We start from the raw sequence: 15,529 nt of genomic DNA, 5'->3' as shown, positions 1-15,529 counted from the left end.
ACTCTAGCCTTGCTCCACCTCTTCCTCTGTTCTTTCCGCCTCTGGTTCCGCCTGTCCGTCGGGGTCTCGCCCTTTCTAGACTCTTCTGACGCTGAATCCCCTGAGCCTTCCCTCTCCCTCCGGCGGGCTTTAGGAGCTGGTTCCCAATCCGGGTCTCCTGCTGTCCCCCGCGCCTGTACATTTGAACTTGGCGCGCGCGCCCAGCCAGCAACTTTCCTCCTGACCGTTTCACTGCTGCTGTCACTGCTTCCCCCTTCGGGGAGGCTAGCTGCAACTGACCTCCCCTCCGTTCCCCCACTCTCCGATGGAGGCGTGGTCAGCCCTGACTCATCTTCTCTCCCCGCTGGAGGAGACGCTGGTCCTGACACCTGTGACTCTTCCCCCCCACTACGCTCTGGTGGGGAAACTGGTCCTGATCCCCCGCTGCTGCTTTGGGGTTCCCCGCTGGCTCCTTGTTTCTGGTGCGTCCCCCCTGGCACCCCCCTTGCCCTGACCATCGGCGCCCCCTTCTGGGAATCTTCTGATTCGCTGGAGAAGCTCATGGAATCTCTCGGGTCACTGTCATACTCCCCTACGCTGCCCTCGGATTCTTCCCCTTCGCTCTCCATTTCCTCTCTCCCCTGTGCTCCTGCTCCCGAGCCCCTGAAATAATGAACTTTGCTTCAGGATGAGAACAGAAATTGTGCTCCGGCGGCCTGGCAGCAGCGGGAGACCCCATTAGCTAAAGTGTTACCTCAGGTTAAGAACAGTTTCAGGTTAAGAACGGACCTGCAGAACGAATTAAGTTCGTAACCCGAGGTACCATTGTATTGTGTTTTTAAAGTGTTGCAATGTGTCTTGGCACCTTGTGGTGAAAGGCAAGTAAAAGAAATCAAATTATTATTGCTATTAATAACCACAACACACACACACACACACACACAGAGAGAGAGAGTAATTAAAAGACTACGATACCAGAGGAAAAAACAAAATCTCCTCAAAGCATAGAATCTTAAAACTGCAGAGTTTGAAGACACCCAAAGGATCATTTAGACCACAATGTGAAACCATAGTAATATACTATGAAAACATCTTAAGAGTCACGGGACATGACTGCTGTGTGTCCACTAAGTACCTATCTGTGAGGTAAATGGGGATCAGAAAGAAGTATGATCAGCAGCCATCTGGACCCCATCCCCCTCCATAATATGCAGACAGATATATCTATATATAGATATATAAATATAGATATAACCTCTTAAAAAATCCACCCTGCTTGTTCTGTGCCACATTTATTCCTTTAAATTCTGAAACACTCCTTTGTCTCTCTCTTTTATCCTTTCCCCCAACTTTGTTTCAGAATCCCTTCTTTTTTTCTTCTTCCTTAAATCTATTTTATTTGGGAGCTAAATAAACATACCTCCATAAAAATAATTGCCCCAACATTATTAGTTCCCCAGTGCAGTCCAGTAACCATGCACAATCTGTGTGCATTCCATTTATTTATTTATTTATTTATTTATTTATTTATTTTATTATTATTATTATTATTATTATTATTATTATTATTATTAAAAAGTAATAATCATAAAGAAATAAGAATAAAGAGGTTCACTCCACCACCGAGACCATGCCATTGTAATTATCTAACCTCCCAAAATTTCAACACCTCTTTGGATGGTTTGACCCCTTTCCGTTTTAACAGTACAAATTCTACAAACGCTATCCACAGAATCTCTTCTTTTGTCTTCCTTTCTTCACCCCACCCTCCACTCCTCTGACCATTCCTATTGTGTCAGTCAATTTTATGCTGTATTCCTACAGACAGGAAAATTGCCTTTTACAAATTTGTCGTACAGCGTGCCTAGTAATTTGGGTGCTTTATAAATAAAATAGGATGGTGATAAATTCCTACGGTGGAACCAGTCCAGTGAGGGGTTATAAGCCCAATTCAGCACCTCAGAAAAGCTTCACATCCCCCCTTTTTTTAAAAGTAATACCTAGAGTTCAACTCATTATGATTTTCTAATACATTAACTGGGTTACTTGGGGAACCCAGCTGAGAATGAATCTCATTAGAAGAGTGATCCTGTAGAGCTGGTAGCCTATCAGTTGGAAAGAGTTCCTTCCTGAACATGCAACAAAGTGTGTTGATGTTCCTTCCATTTCAAATTGCATCAGGGGTTGCTCACAGATTTCTCTTCAAATAAAAGTGCTGTAGTTGTCCTTAATGGCCAGGTAAAGGCTGATACCCATCTGGCCTGGATATCTAGTTACATTTACAAAATCAGAGAGTGGAGAAGAAACAGTAATGTCGCAAAGGTACAGATGTAATCTTTGGCATTATCTGTTTTTATTGGCAATTAGGTTTATCCAACTGAAACTTTATTTCTCTCTATGGTATGACTTTAAACAGGTCTGGGATCCCTGGAACACCCCCCAAAAGAGATTGATGGATGATAGATAGATGATAGATAGATAGATAGATAGATAGATAGATAGATAGATAGATGATAGATAGATAGATAGATAGATGATAGATAGATATAGATAGATAGATAGATAGATAGATAGATAGATAGATAGATTATTATCCCTGAAGTATTGGCTATGTTGGGACTAACAGGGAGCTGGACTCCAACAGCATTTATTTATTTCCAAACAACAACAACAACCACCCAGTATTGCCATGTCATAAAATATGACAGTTGACACATTAAAGCATTTTTTAAAAACTAAACTTTTTTAAAAAGTTGACTGGCCAATAAAATGAAACAGTTGGGAAGACCTGTCGACATAAAAAGGTCATCAAGAAAGTCAAAAGCGAGGGTGCCTGCTGGAGCTCTGCTGGAAAAGAGGGCTTCACACAAAAGCCTGACTTCTAGTGGATGCTAGTTGGGCCTCTGTAAGTGCATAGAAACTCACAGCGCTCCTCCAGATTATCTTGGCGATCGAGCTGAGATATAAGAGTTCAAGTGGTTCTTAAGGTATCCTGGACACAAGCTCTCTGGTGCTTCTGGAGAGCAGTTGGTCCCCCCCCCCGACTTTGCTGGAAGTCGGGGGGGGGAATAAAAAATAAAAATGTCCAGTAGCACCTTAGAGTCCTGCCCACCTAGCAGTTTGAAAGCACGCCAGTGCAAGTAGATAAATAGGTACCGCTCCGGCGGGAAGGTAAACGGCGTTTCCGTGTGCTGCTCTGGTTCACCAGAAGTGGCTTAGTCATGCTGGCCACATGACCTGGAAGCTGTACGCCGGCTCCCTCGGCCAATAAAGTGAGATGAGCACCACAACCCCAGAGTCGTTCACAACTTGACCTAATGGTCAGGGGTCCCTTTACCTTTACCTTAGCACCTTAGAGACCAACTAAGTTTGTTTGTATAAGCTTTTGTGTGCATGCACACTTCTTCAGATACTGGAAGTGTAAATGCAAAGCAAATATAAGAACATTACTGGATCACAGTGGCTGAGCAATGTGCCTTCAGGAAGCCCTCAAGGGATGCTTGTAGGCAATAACCCCCTCCTGGCTGCTATACAGAGACATACTGCAGATTTGATCCCTGGGTCCTAGTCTGACACCTCTAATTACTTCGCCACACTTGCCCAGGAGTAAACAGCACACCTACCAGGCTGTAGGCTCCAATAAATTAAATGGGAATTTTCTTCTTAGTCAACCTGGTTAGAATTGTGCCATACATTCTGATCCGCGCATTATTCCTGGAGGTGCAGAGCAGGAAAGCTGATAGCAGAATTTGCATAGATAGAATTCTGGCTGGTCGCTGCTGGGTAGAGAATTCTGGATTAGGTGGACTTTTTGCTGCTATAAAAGAAAGAATGAAGATGATAATAATTTTGGCAATTTCTGTTCAGCAGATTATCTGAAAGGATTCTATTTTTGACTGAACACGCTGCTCGCTCCTTCTTCATCCATTTGCACCCATTAAGGACTATTTTGCTGTGACTGTGTCCATCTCAAAAGGCACTTCTACACAGATTGGAAGCCAACTAGTAGGTAAGATGGATTTAATATTCTATTGGAAGTGTTGATGGGGTGCTGCTGTTGTTTTCGGTTACCTGAATCGCAATGAATCTGAGATGTGTACGTTTCAAAATAAAAATGCTTCCAGATATATATTCTGAATTGAGTAATCCCATTAATGTTACTGAGATGATACAGCAAGGTATCAAGAATCTGTTCTTGAATGGGTGGCTAATTCAAATGTATGTTTGCTAGTAGTATCTATTATTAGTTGATTTCTGTACATGTTATAACGCAAGGGGAACCTACCTGTTTCATCATCTCCCCTCCCCCCCCCAGCAAGATTTCTTGGATCCTAAGTGTTGACATAAAGTGTTGATATAAATTTTGTTGTATTGTTTGATTAACTGTTGTTCTTTAATTGGACTTGTTACCTGTTCAGCGTCCTTGGTGGGAAAAGGCGAGTTGGAATGAAGAATGAATGAACGAATGAATGAATGAATGAAAGCATACTCTATCTGCTATGTGGAAAAATCTCACATATTTGTATATCTCATGGAGGTACATTATCATGAACTTAATAATCAATTGAGTGGATTTATTTCAGACTTTCATCCAGATTTTCTCTCTTTTTTAGGGCTATCAGTTGTGGGACAGAACCAAAATTTCTCTCTCTGTTTCACTGTCCTGTTCCATAGGGTGTTTCCCTTGTCTATTTTTGATACAGGTATCTGCTCTGTTGAGAGTATGTGGCTGTGCAAACTTTTTGGGGAGGAGGAGATTTGAGCACTTAGAACTATTATTTTATAAACAAAAACAACACCTGGTGATATAAGTCAATCCGTCCCCCATTTCAGCTGTTTCACCTAACCCCTCAAAGCCTCCTCCTGAAAATATCAGTCTGAACCATTGCAGTCCACACCCTGCTTTCCCCAAAACTTACATCCATGCAGAATTCTTATGCAGATTCTTTTCTTTGCACATGCAGAGTTCCTTTGCTCCTTGGGGTGTGTGTGTGTATAACCTGTTATAAAAGTGGCTGTGCAAACTGATGTGCTTTATACTGATGAGCCAATTGACAGACGTTGAATGTTTTCATTAGCTGCAGTCTGAGAATCTGCATCATTTTGCCAGGAATGCAGTGCTGACCAATTTATTACTTGGATTTGCATTAATAGCTACTAGTCATGATGGCTATGCTCTGTCTCTGTAGTCAGAGACAGTAATTAGTTTTTTAAAACAACAACAACAACAATAAGTGGTGTAGAATTTTTATGAAATTGAAATAAATAAATAATACTTGTGCTTGGATCATGCTTACGGGTTTCCTACAGGTTGGCCACTATGAGAAAAGGATGCTGGACTTGATGGACCATTGGCATGATCCAGTAGGCTCTTTTTACATTCTTGTGTTCTTGTGATACACACTCAGCCCTTTCCCCAATGCACCTCTGTCCTGGCTTGTGCAACAGGTTGTGTGTCCAACCTGCCAATTTTATTTCCCCCCAGCAGAAAGTAAACCTGAAAGAATCAGATGTAAGGAAAGTTTGAGACAATCAATCAGGATTCTGCACAACAGAACTGGTGGTAACCTCACAGTGGAAATATATATTAAAAAATGGGCAGCATGTCTGTAGAAGAGTAATTCTTCTACAGCTTCTTCCCCATGAAGAACAGAATCTCTTCTCTACATATATACATCTTTCCATGGTTCAAATAAAATCTCCAGTGCTTATGCACACAAATATTCACAGGCTGCCAACCATGCTGTTTCATGTGGTGTTAATTTATAAGGTGTGTGTGCATGTGATAAATTGGAAGATGCACTAATTGTGTTCTTTTCTGCTTGCACTGCCTTCTCCGCAGGTTACTTAATTAATTGCTCACCTGCTTTCTGCTTTTAAAGGTATAAACTTTGCGCTTGCTCTTCCCTCTCCCCAAGCAGGTTAATTAGTTGAGTTGTAAGGTGTAGTCTCTTCCTTCTTTTCCCAGTCCCTTAGTCAGTATTGGTTTGCTGGACACGCCATTAATTACCACAGGGATGCAGCAATCAGTGTGCTCTCTTGTCATTCTAACAGCAGGCATGTCAATTTCATTTAGATTTTGTTAATTTCACCTCCTCTGGCAATTTCTCCATAGCTTAACTGACAACCTGATAGGGCTTCTGTTTACAGAGAACTGGCAAAAGGAACTGGCTGACTGTGGATGGAGCACTGATAGGTGGAGAATGAAGGGTAAAGTTGATTCAGGAAAACATGGGACAAAATAGTGCCTTTGGGTGGTTTTTCTTTTATTTGAACTTTTGCAGCCTTACCAAATTTTAATTGACGTATGATAAAATAAACAAACCACGGTCTTACTTCCAAGGAATAGTAATTGCAACTTGTGGGAAACAACAACATTCCCTTGGTTATATATAAATATAAAAGGGGATAGCTAACATGCGTGTATCATGTACAGATACTAGATATTTGTGCAAAGAAGTAAACTTCCAGGCCTCTATCTTCTGTCTGGAACAGTGGTGTTCAATTTTTATTTTTATTTACTTTCCAGATTCAATAGTGTATTGAGGAATGCCTGAAGATTGGATACAGAACCCCACTGTGCTGCAGAAAATTCAGTGATTAATCTAGGCCACAAACGTGCCTGCACACTCTCTTACCATAGTGGTATATGCTCTGGTTGTCTCACATTTGGGCTACTGCAATGCGCTCTGCATGGGGCTAACCTTGAAGGTGACTCGGAAACTACAACTAATCCAGAATGTGGCAGCTAGACTGCTATGACGGACAGCTGAGCTAGACCATAGTCTGGTGATGCAGTATGTTGGAACTCCACCTGACTGTTGGAGCCTCTTTCTGATTGGCTACCAAGACACCTAGCCAGAGGAGCATGGAGCTAGCACTTTGGGAGAGAAAATAAAAGGAGCATTTTCTGAGAGATGGTTCAGATTGTTTGGTGGAGAGCGTTAGAGAGTTGGCTCTGATCTATGTATAGCATCCACTCTGAGGACAATATCTACAGCTAGAGAAAGAGACTCTGAGCTTAGATTTGAAGACAGTGTGTGGTGTTTTGCAAGAGTATTCAGACAAGTGGAGGGCGGAGTTTGAGCAAGGAGGAGCAGAGCTGTGAGAATACAGTCTACATGGGTCTCATTTCAGTCAGGAGCGGAGTGATCTTCTAGAAAGAGAAGACACCCTAAGCAGTTAAGAGGGGTGTGGTGATCCCCTAGGTTTGCTGTACTATTCAAAGTACCTCAGGAGTGTGATTGTTAGAAGGTTGGGAACCTGACAGAAAGTACCCCCTCGTTTAAGAACCAAAGTGTTAAGGTGCAGCACCTATGTAATTAAGCTGAGGAACTGAAGTGAAAGAACTGGAAATAAGCTAAGCATTTACCATCTAGTCTAGAAACTTGCAATTGAAGAGTAGTAACTGAAATAAGCAACTGAAGTTTAAAAGAAGCTCTGCTGGACGTGCAGATGGGCCACAGAGTTTCCAACAGCAACTGGGGGGTGGACCACTTCTGCTGACCTGCATCTTGACATGGTCCAGATCCCATTCATGACCCCTTCAGCTCTCCATCTGGAGGCTGATAATGGGTATGCACCCAGTGCCTGAGCCAAATCCTACCTACATCTGTAATCAATAAAGCTGTGGCCAATTTTCAATCCCAGATGTCAACGGGGAGGAGGGAGGGGATGAGAGCTGTGAGTGAGTCCGCAAAAAGAATGTGAGTGAAGAAGAGGAATGCAATTTTAATAAATAGCGAAAAAGAAAACAAAAAACCCCCGCTCTTTTTAATAAGTGGATTATTAAAGTATAGCACATTCTGCAAGTACAAAATGAGCCCATTTCATTTCTATGCTTGCTGGCAACCTACTGCCTACCAAGGTAGTAACAACAGCTGTAAGTCAGAGACTTTTGGGTCTCAAGCTCATTATCCAGATGGATGATGTCTATCCAATTAAATTTTATTGTTGAAGAATGGAAGGGGATGGAGGAGCAAACGTCCCGTTAACTGGTTTTGCTCCATAATGTACCTGAAGAGTGAATTATATCTTTGCAGTTCAAAACACCTCTAATTAATTTGTAGAGGTGTTCCTCTTCTTTTGTGACCTGGTAATAAACAAGCAATTGAGGTTGCCGGGAAGAAGAAGGAGCCTTGTTAAAAAGCGTATAGCCCTGTGTCTGTGCGGAAAGATTGGGAAAGTGCAGAGTTCAGTTGTGGCGATGTCAAACTGCATTCCCTTCCTGAGCAGCTAATTGAGAGTTATATTGGAGGTGTAAGAGAGCCATTGAAATAAACGAGAGAGATGGACCACTCCAAAAGAGATATAAGTGAATTAGAACTGATGAACCTGATTAGAGTGGATTCACTGTGTCACTTTAAATACACTCCAGCCTCATTCATCTTGTTGCACCTGATCTGTCATTGCAGGACCACTTACAAAATGTTCCAAGCAGTTTAACTTGATGATGGATTATTTCATGTTTTGTATGCTGGGAAGGGATTTGATTGAAGGGCAATCCATTTGATAAGAGAGCGGTCAATTCCAGTCCCTGGCCTGCACCGCTTTTGACTTCTGACTGGTGCAGCCACCGCCGAGCTCAAACTCCATGCAAGAGTTTTCTACAGCTGGCAAGGGACCAGCTGCTCTAAATTTATCCGGATTATACAAATGGCAGGACTCCCCTGACCTACTAAGCCAAAAGTGTTGCCTCTTTCTCGCTATTTAATATTCATGAAATGCACTATAGCTGGGAAGGGAAAGGAAGTGTGATGTTCTTCTTTTTTCGAAGAGGAAGAATGAAAGACAGGATGCTGGAGGAGGTTAGATACCCTTCCAACAATACAGCTGCATAATCAGAATCGGAGGCCTCTAACAGCATCTTTGAACCAGAGCAGGGAGTTGGTAGATCTGATCTCGGAGCTTCATGCACCTGATCACAGAGCTGTAAAAACAGATAGGCAAACTTTGTTTTATGACAGTGGTTCTCAAACGTTTTTCTCTGGGCCACAGTTTCAGAATAAAAAGTTGCTTGTGCCACACCGGGGTTTTTTAATTGATAAGAAATATATTGGGGGGCAGGGACACGGATGGCACTGTGGGTTAAACTACAGAGCCTAGGGCTTGCTGATCAGAAGGTCGGCGGTTTGAATCCCCGTGACGGAGTGAGCTCCCGTGGCTCGGTCCCTGCTCCTGCCAACCCAGCAGTTTGTTTTTTTTTTTTTTTTTTTTTATAATATATTTATTGAAGTTTTCAAATAAGCATATATTAGATAAGCACCACTTATCATTGTCCATTTAACATCTCTCAATTGTTACATGGGACTCCCCCGCACCTCCCGCATACACTTACATCATTATTACATTAATTTCAAACAAATTATCATTTAACTCATCTTAATTAATAATCTTAATTTGGTTTGACATATAATTCAGCCTTAAATCTAATTTAATGGTAGACAATTGTCTGCACTGGCATCCAATTCAGCACTCAGCCAAATTACAATATTTTTGTAAATAAATCTTAAATTTCCTCCAGTCTTCTTCCATCCTTTCTTCTCCCTGGTCTCGAATTCTGCCGGTCATCTCGGCTAATTGCATATAGTCCATCAGTTGCATCTGCCATTCTTCCACAGTGGGTAGCTCCTGAGTTTTCCAATTCTTGGCAATTAATATTCTTGCTGCTGTTGTTGCGTACAAAAAGAATGTTCTGTCCTTTTTTAACACACTCTGGCCGACAATACCCAGGAGAAAGGCCTCTGATTTCTTAGTAAAGGTGTATTTAAACACCTTTTTTAATTCATTATATATCTTCTCCCAAAAGGCCTTCACTCTAGGGCAGGTCCACCAGAGGTGAAAAAATGTTCCTTCATTTTCCTTACATTTCCAACATTTGCTATCAGACGAATGGTATATTTTAGCCAGTTTAACAGGGGTCATGTACCATCTATACATCATTTTCATCACATTTTCCTTCAACGCATTACATGCAGTGAAGTTCAGCCCAGAGGTCCACAACCTTTCCCAATCTTCAAACATAATATTATACCCAATATCCTGCGCCCATTTTATCATTGTTGATTTTACCATTTCGTCATGTGTGTTCCATTTCAGCAGCAAGTTATACATTCTTGAAAGTACCTTAGTCTTAGGTTCTAACAGTTCAGTTTCTAACTTTGACTTTTCCACTTGGAATCCTAGCTTTTTGTCATTTTTAAACACTTCTTTAATCTGAGCATAGTGTAACCAGTCTCGCACTTTGTCTCTCATCTTTTCTAAACTCTGCAATTTCCAGTTGTCACCATCCTTTTCTATTATCTCCCAATATTTTGGCCAGTTGGCCTCCATATTGGCTCTTTTCCGAGCCTTAGCCTCCAGGGGTGACAGCCACCTCGGAGTTTTATTCTCCAGTAAGTCTTTATATTTTGTCCAGACATTAAAAACTGATTTTCTGACAATATGGTTCTTGAAGGCCTTATTTATCTTAGCTTTATCATACCATAAATATGCATGCCATCCAAACGCATTATTAAAACCTTCCAAATCCAAGACATCCGTATCTTCAAGAAGTAACCAATCTTTTAACCAGCAGAAAGCTGCAGCTTCATAATACAACTTTAAATCTGGCAGGGCAAAGCCCCCTCTTTCTTTCGCATCTGTTAATATTTTAAATTTGATTCTGGGCTTTTTGCCCTGCCAGACAAATTTAGAAATATCTTTCTGCCACTTCCGGAAGCACTCTGTCTTGTCTACAATCTGCAGTGTCTGAAACAAAAATAACATTTTTGGCAATACATTCATCTTGATGGCAGCTATTCGGCCTAACAAAGAAAGTTTTAGTCTTGACCAACTATCCAAGTCTCTCTTAATCTCTGACCAACATTTTTCATAATTATCTTTAAATAAACTCAGATTTTTTGCTGTTATGTTTACCCCTAGGTATTTAACTTTTTTAACCACATTTAGTTCTGTCTCTTTCTGAAGCTGTTCCAACTCAATATCTGTCACGTTTTTCCCCAAAACTTTAGTTTTTTGCTTATTTAACTTAAATCCTGCCACTCGACCAAAGTTTTGAATCAGTTGTAGTACTCTTTTCAAACTAGACTCCGGCTCCTGTAATGTCAGAACTAGGTCATCTGCAAAAGCTTTAAGTTTATATTGTTTCGCTCCGACCTGAATCCCTTCCACCAACCGGTCCCCCCTAATCATATTCAGGAGCACTTCCAGAACCGAAATAAACAGTAATGGGGAAATCGGGCAGCCTTGTCGTGTACCTTTTTCAATTTTAAACTCTTCTGTAACCACATTGTTAACTATCAGTTTAGCCTTTTGTTCTGAATATATTGCCTCAATCCCGTTCTCAAACCCTCGTCCCACTCCCATTTCTTTTAAATTCCCCTTCATAAATTTCCAAGATATGTTGTCAAAGGCTTTCTCCGCGTCTATAAAAATTAAAACTGCTTTAGTGTTTATGTTTGTTTGTAAAAGTTCCAATATGTCTATGATGTTCCTTGTGTTAGTAAACATATGTCTGCCCGGGAGAAAGCCTGCCTGGTCTTTATGGATTATCTCACTTAAAACTTTCTTAAATCTTCGTGCCAAAACATCTGCAAATATTTTGTAATCCACATTTAAAAGGGAGATGGGACGGTAATTCTTGAGTTGTGTCTTTTCAGTTTCTGACTTTGGAATCAATGTGATAAATGCTTCTTTCCACGATTCAGGCGCCTTCTTCCCCTCCATTATTTCATTACTGACCTCCAACAAAGGTTGTATCAAATAATCCTCCAATGTCTTATAGTAGTTAGAGGTCAGTCCATCTGGCCCTGGTGATTTGCCCTGTTTCAGACTCAGGATGGCCTGTTCAATCTCTTGTCGTGTTATTTTGCCATTTAAAATTGTTCTATTTTCTTCTGACAGCTTTGCTAATCCATTTCTCTCCAAAAATTGTGTAATCTCTATTTCATCTTGTGGCCCTTGAGTATATAACTTTTTAAAATACCTCTGGAAGCACTTTCTAATCTCTCCCGGGTTCTGAATGTTCCTTCCTTCAACCTCTAAGTTTGTTACTGTATTTAATCTTTGTCTCCTTTTCAACTGCCAAGCTAGCAGTTTCCCACATTTATTTGCCGATTCAAAAGTTTTTTGTTTCATTGTTTTAATCTTCCATTCTATTTCCTGATTTATCAGCTTGGAATATTGCGCCTGATAAAGTTTAATTTCTCTCAGAATCGGTTGGGACTTCGGGTTAGATCTTAACTTCTTCTCCAACTCTTTGATACTTTCCAGAATTTTATCTTTCTTTTCATTTTGCAGTCTTTTCTTTAAGGAATTCTGTTGAATCAAGAACCCTCTCATCACAGCTTTACTTGCATCCCAGATAGTTCTTTTTTCCACCGTAGTGTTCAAATTAATCTCAAAATAGTCCTTTAAGGTTTTTTGGGCCTTCTTTACAATTCTTTGGTCTCTAAACAGGCCATCATTCATCTTCCATCTAAAGGAGCCGATTGGGATCAATGTCATATCCATTCTCAAGGCGTTATGGTCGGAGCATGTTTTGGGGCAGATTTCCACCTTCCTCACCTTAGGTGCCAGACTTCTAGTTATCCATATTTGGTCGATTCGTGTCCAAGTCAGTTGAGCTTCAGAAAAGAATGTTCCTTCTCTTCCCAGGGGGTTTCTAACTCTCCAGATGTCAACCCAGTCCATATTGTCAGTCATTTCAAAAAAGGTCTTAGGTAGTCTTCCCTCTTTAGTAATGTTCTGGTTCTGTGACTTATCCATATTTGTTGATACGACCCCGTTCATGTCCCCCATCATGATGACGTTGTTGTAATCCAGATAATCCAGCATGGTCTCGTGCAACTTCTTATAAAAATCCGATTTTCCTTCATTTGGAGCATAAATTCCTAATATCAAAATTTTTTCTCCTTGATACTGTACTTCTATTGCGAGGATTCTTCCACTTTCATCTTTAAAGAGAAATTTTGGTGAAAGGCTCTCTTTTGCATAGATCACTACACCTCTCTTTTTAACTGTATCCGATGATATAAATTCTTGACCAAGCCTTTTATTTATTAACACCTTTTTATGGAGCCTAATCACATGTGTTTCTTGTAAGCATATAATGTCCAATTGTTCCTTTTTTAAAATATGAAAAATTTTAGACCTTTTTTCGGGACTGTTACAGCCATTTATGTTCCAGCTCAAAAGCTGCAGAGACATCCTGGATAGGTCTGGTTATTCTTTCTGGGGTGGTACCTTGTTCTCCGGTCCTTGAGGATCCGAGGGGGCGGGCTCCCCTGGAAGTTCTGGCGCTGGCAATCCAAGTCCTTTGTGGAGGTCTTCTCCGTGTGCTCCCAAAAACTTGTCTCTATCTTCCACTGTTTTGATTTTGATCTTTCTCCCTCTGTAGGTAAAGGATAATCCTTGTGGAAACTCCCACCTGAAGATAATTGCGTTGCTTCTCAACAGTCTTGCCAATTCCGTGTAGTTAGATCTAAGGTCCAGCAACTGCTTAGGAATGTCCTTGTAGATTTCAATTCTCTTGCCCAAAATGTCTAGTGACTTTTCGTAGTGCAGGCCCAAAATCTTGTCCCTTTCCTCCTTTGATCTCAGTGTTATCAAACAATCTCTGGGCTTCTCTGTCCTTCTGACTCTGCCAAGCCTAAAAGCAGATACAATTTTAAAGTCTTTTTCCTCTAACTTCCAAAACTTGGCAAATTCCTTAGTTAGAAATTCAATAAAATTATCTTCTTCCACCTCTGGTATTGACCGTATCCTCAAGTTGGTCTCCCTGTTTCGCAGTTCTGTCATCAAAAAGTAAATCTGATGTTCTCCAACTTGTTTGCTGAGTGGTCTTACTTCTTTCTCAAGTTCTTCCAATCTTTGACTAGTATCTTCAGCCAGTTTACGATTTTCACCTACAGCCTCCTTTAATTCTCCAATAGACTGGGCATTCTGTGCAACTTGTCCAGTCAGCTTATTCAAGCTTTCTGTGTTCTGTTCAATTTTAGCTGTATGCAAATCAGCCTTCTTGTCCAGAGCCTCCAGTTTCTCCAAAATTTTCTCCAAGACAGAGCTACTTGTCCCTGAAGCCATATCTCCCAGGTGCAGCTCCTCTGTCTCACCCTCCCCTGCCTGTATTAGGGAGGCCGCCTCTATGTCTGGAGGCAAAGTGGAAGGCAAGGCCGGCACAGAAGATCTACGCTGTGAGGCTGCAGATAAAGTTAGAGTTGTTTGTTTAGTCCTTCCTCTTCTCCTTGCGCCACTCATTCCAAAGTTATCTGTAATCCAAGGTCAATCCAAGTTGTTCCCATGAGAAAGCAGAGTCCCAGATACAATAGTCAAACAGAGGCCGGGAAAGGGAAAGTAAAACAAAGTCACTGCTGTAAGTCCAAAATCCTCTAGAGGGAGCTTAATACGTCTTCAGGGAAAAGATCAAATCCAAGTTAAACTTATAAATTTAAATCCATGTCTATCGCCTCCACAATGTATAATTTTTAGCAGAGTAAAACTTAAAGCAAAACAGTGTTTCTTACAGTGCCTTGACTGCAACAGTTTCAAAGTATCCAGTTCCAACTCAGAATGTTTCAAAACCTGAATTCAATATATCCAAAGTTGCAAACTGGTGCTCATCCAGGCAGCTCCAGCACCAGAGATTCTTATTTATTTTATAATCCACTGGTGCCACAGAAGAAGGATATCAATGCACCCCGAATATGACCAGCAAAAGTCAATAGCTCAAAGTCTTTCACTCAGAAAACTGCTTTAACAGGGTGCCAGCATTTGGTTAACGCATAACTTTTTGTCTCCACTCCTCCTGCTCTTTGCTTAAAGTTCAGTATAGCGGGAGATGGGCTTCCTGCTTATCCTCACTCCGTTTTCAGCCAGATTTCAACTTTTTTAAAAAAGTTTTAAAAGTTTCATAAAGTTCTCAAAAAGTTTCAGAAAGTTGACAAAAGTTTCAGAAAGTTTTCAATGTCCAAATTTACTCACGGGTTGTAGTTTCCAAAGTTCAGAAAAGTTGCAGGAAGAAAGGACAGCGCTGACCGGCAACAGCAACGCGGCTTCACTTCGCTGTTTGCGCAACGACCCACAGCGCCGCTACCCCCTCCGCGATCCGGAGCCCCTTACGGGGTCCCTTCAGCGTTTTGGGGGCTGCTTCTGGCGCCCGCCGGGTCCCGAGACCACAGGCTTCTGCCACCTGTGGTTTTCCTGAATGGGTCTCCGCTTCGCCGTAGCGGACGACCCGTTTACAGCGGAGCTCCCTTCTCCTTACTCGGAGAAGGCAGCCATTACCGGTCGCGCCGCCTCCGGAAGTCCCAACCCAGCAGTTTGAAAGCACGCCAAAGTTCAAGTAGATAAATAGGTACCACTCCGGCGGGAAGGTAAACGGTGTTTCCGTGTGCTGCTCTGGTTCACCAGAAGCGGCTTTGTCATGCTGGCCACCTGACCCAGAAGCTGTATGCCGGCTCCCTCGGCCTATAAAGCGAGATGAGCGCCCCAACCCCAGAGTCGGTCACGACTGGACCTAACGGTCAGGGGTCCATTTACCTTTATATGG

The 15,529-nt window shown here is 41.7% G+C and overlaps 1 protein-coding gene across 3 annotated transcripts in view; it reads left to right on the top strand.

Annotated features, from left to right (window-relative positions):
• CNTN5 (contactin 5) overlaps nt 1-15,529 on the top strand; it is a 669,997-nt gene that overhangs the window by 203,485 nt on the left and 450,983 nt on the right. For 2 of the 3 annotated variants that reach the window (XM_083609589.1, XM_083609587.1), the window contains exon 2: nt 3,850-3,988. The gene's annotated coding sequence lies outside the window, so the exon portion shown is untranslated. Of the gene's footprint in view, nt 1-3,846; nt 3,989-15,529 lie in introns of all 3 variants that reach the window. The other variant, XM_083609588.1, reaches the window with a different exon arrangement.

This window comes from Podarcis filfolensis (assembly GCF_964270895.1).
Source record: "Podarcis filfolensis genome assembly, chromosome: 4".
In the NCBI taxonomy this organism is placed as follows: Eukaryota; Metazoa; Chordata; class Lepidosauria; order Squamata; family Lacertidae; genus Podarcis; species Podarcis filfolensis.
Note: the sequence above shows the minus strand (reverse complement) of the source record. Positions and strands in the feature narration are given on the sequence as shown.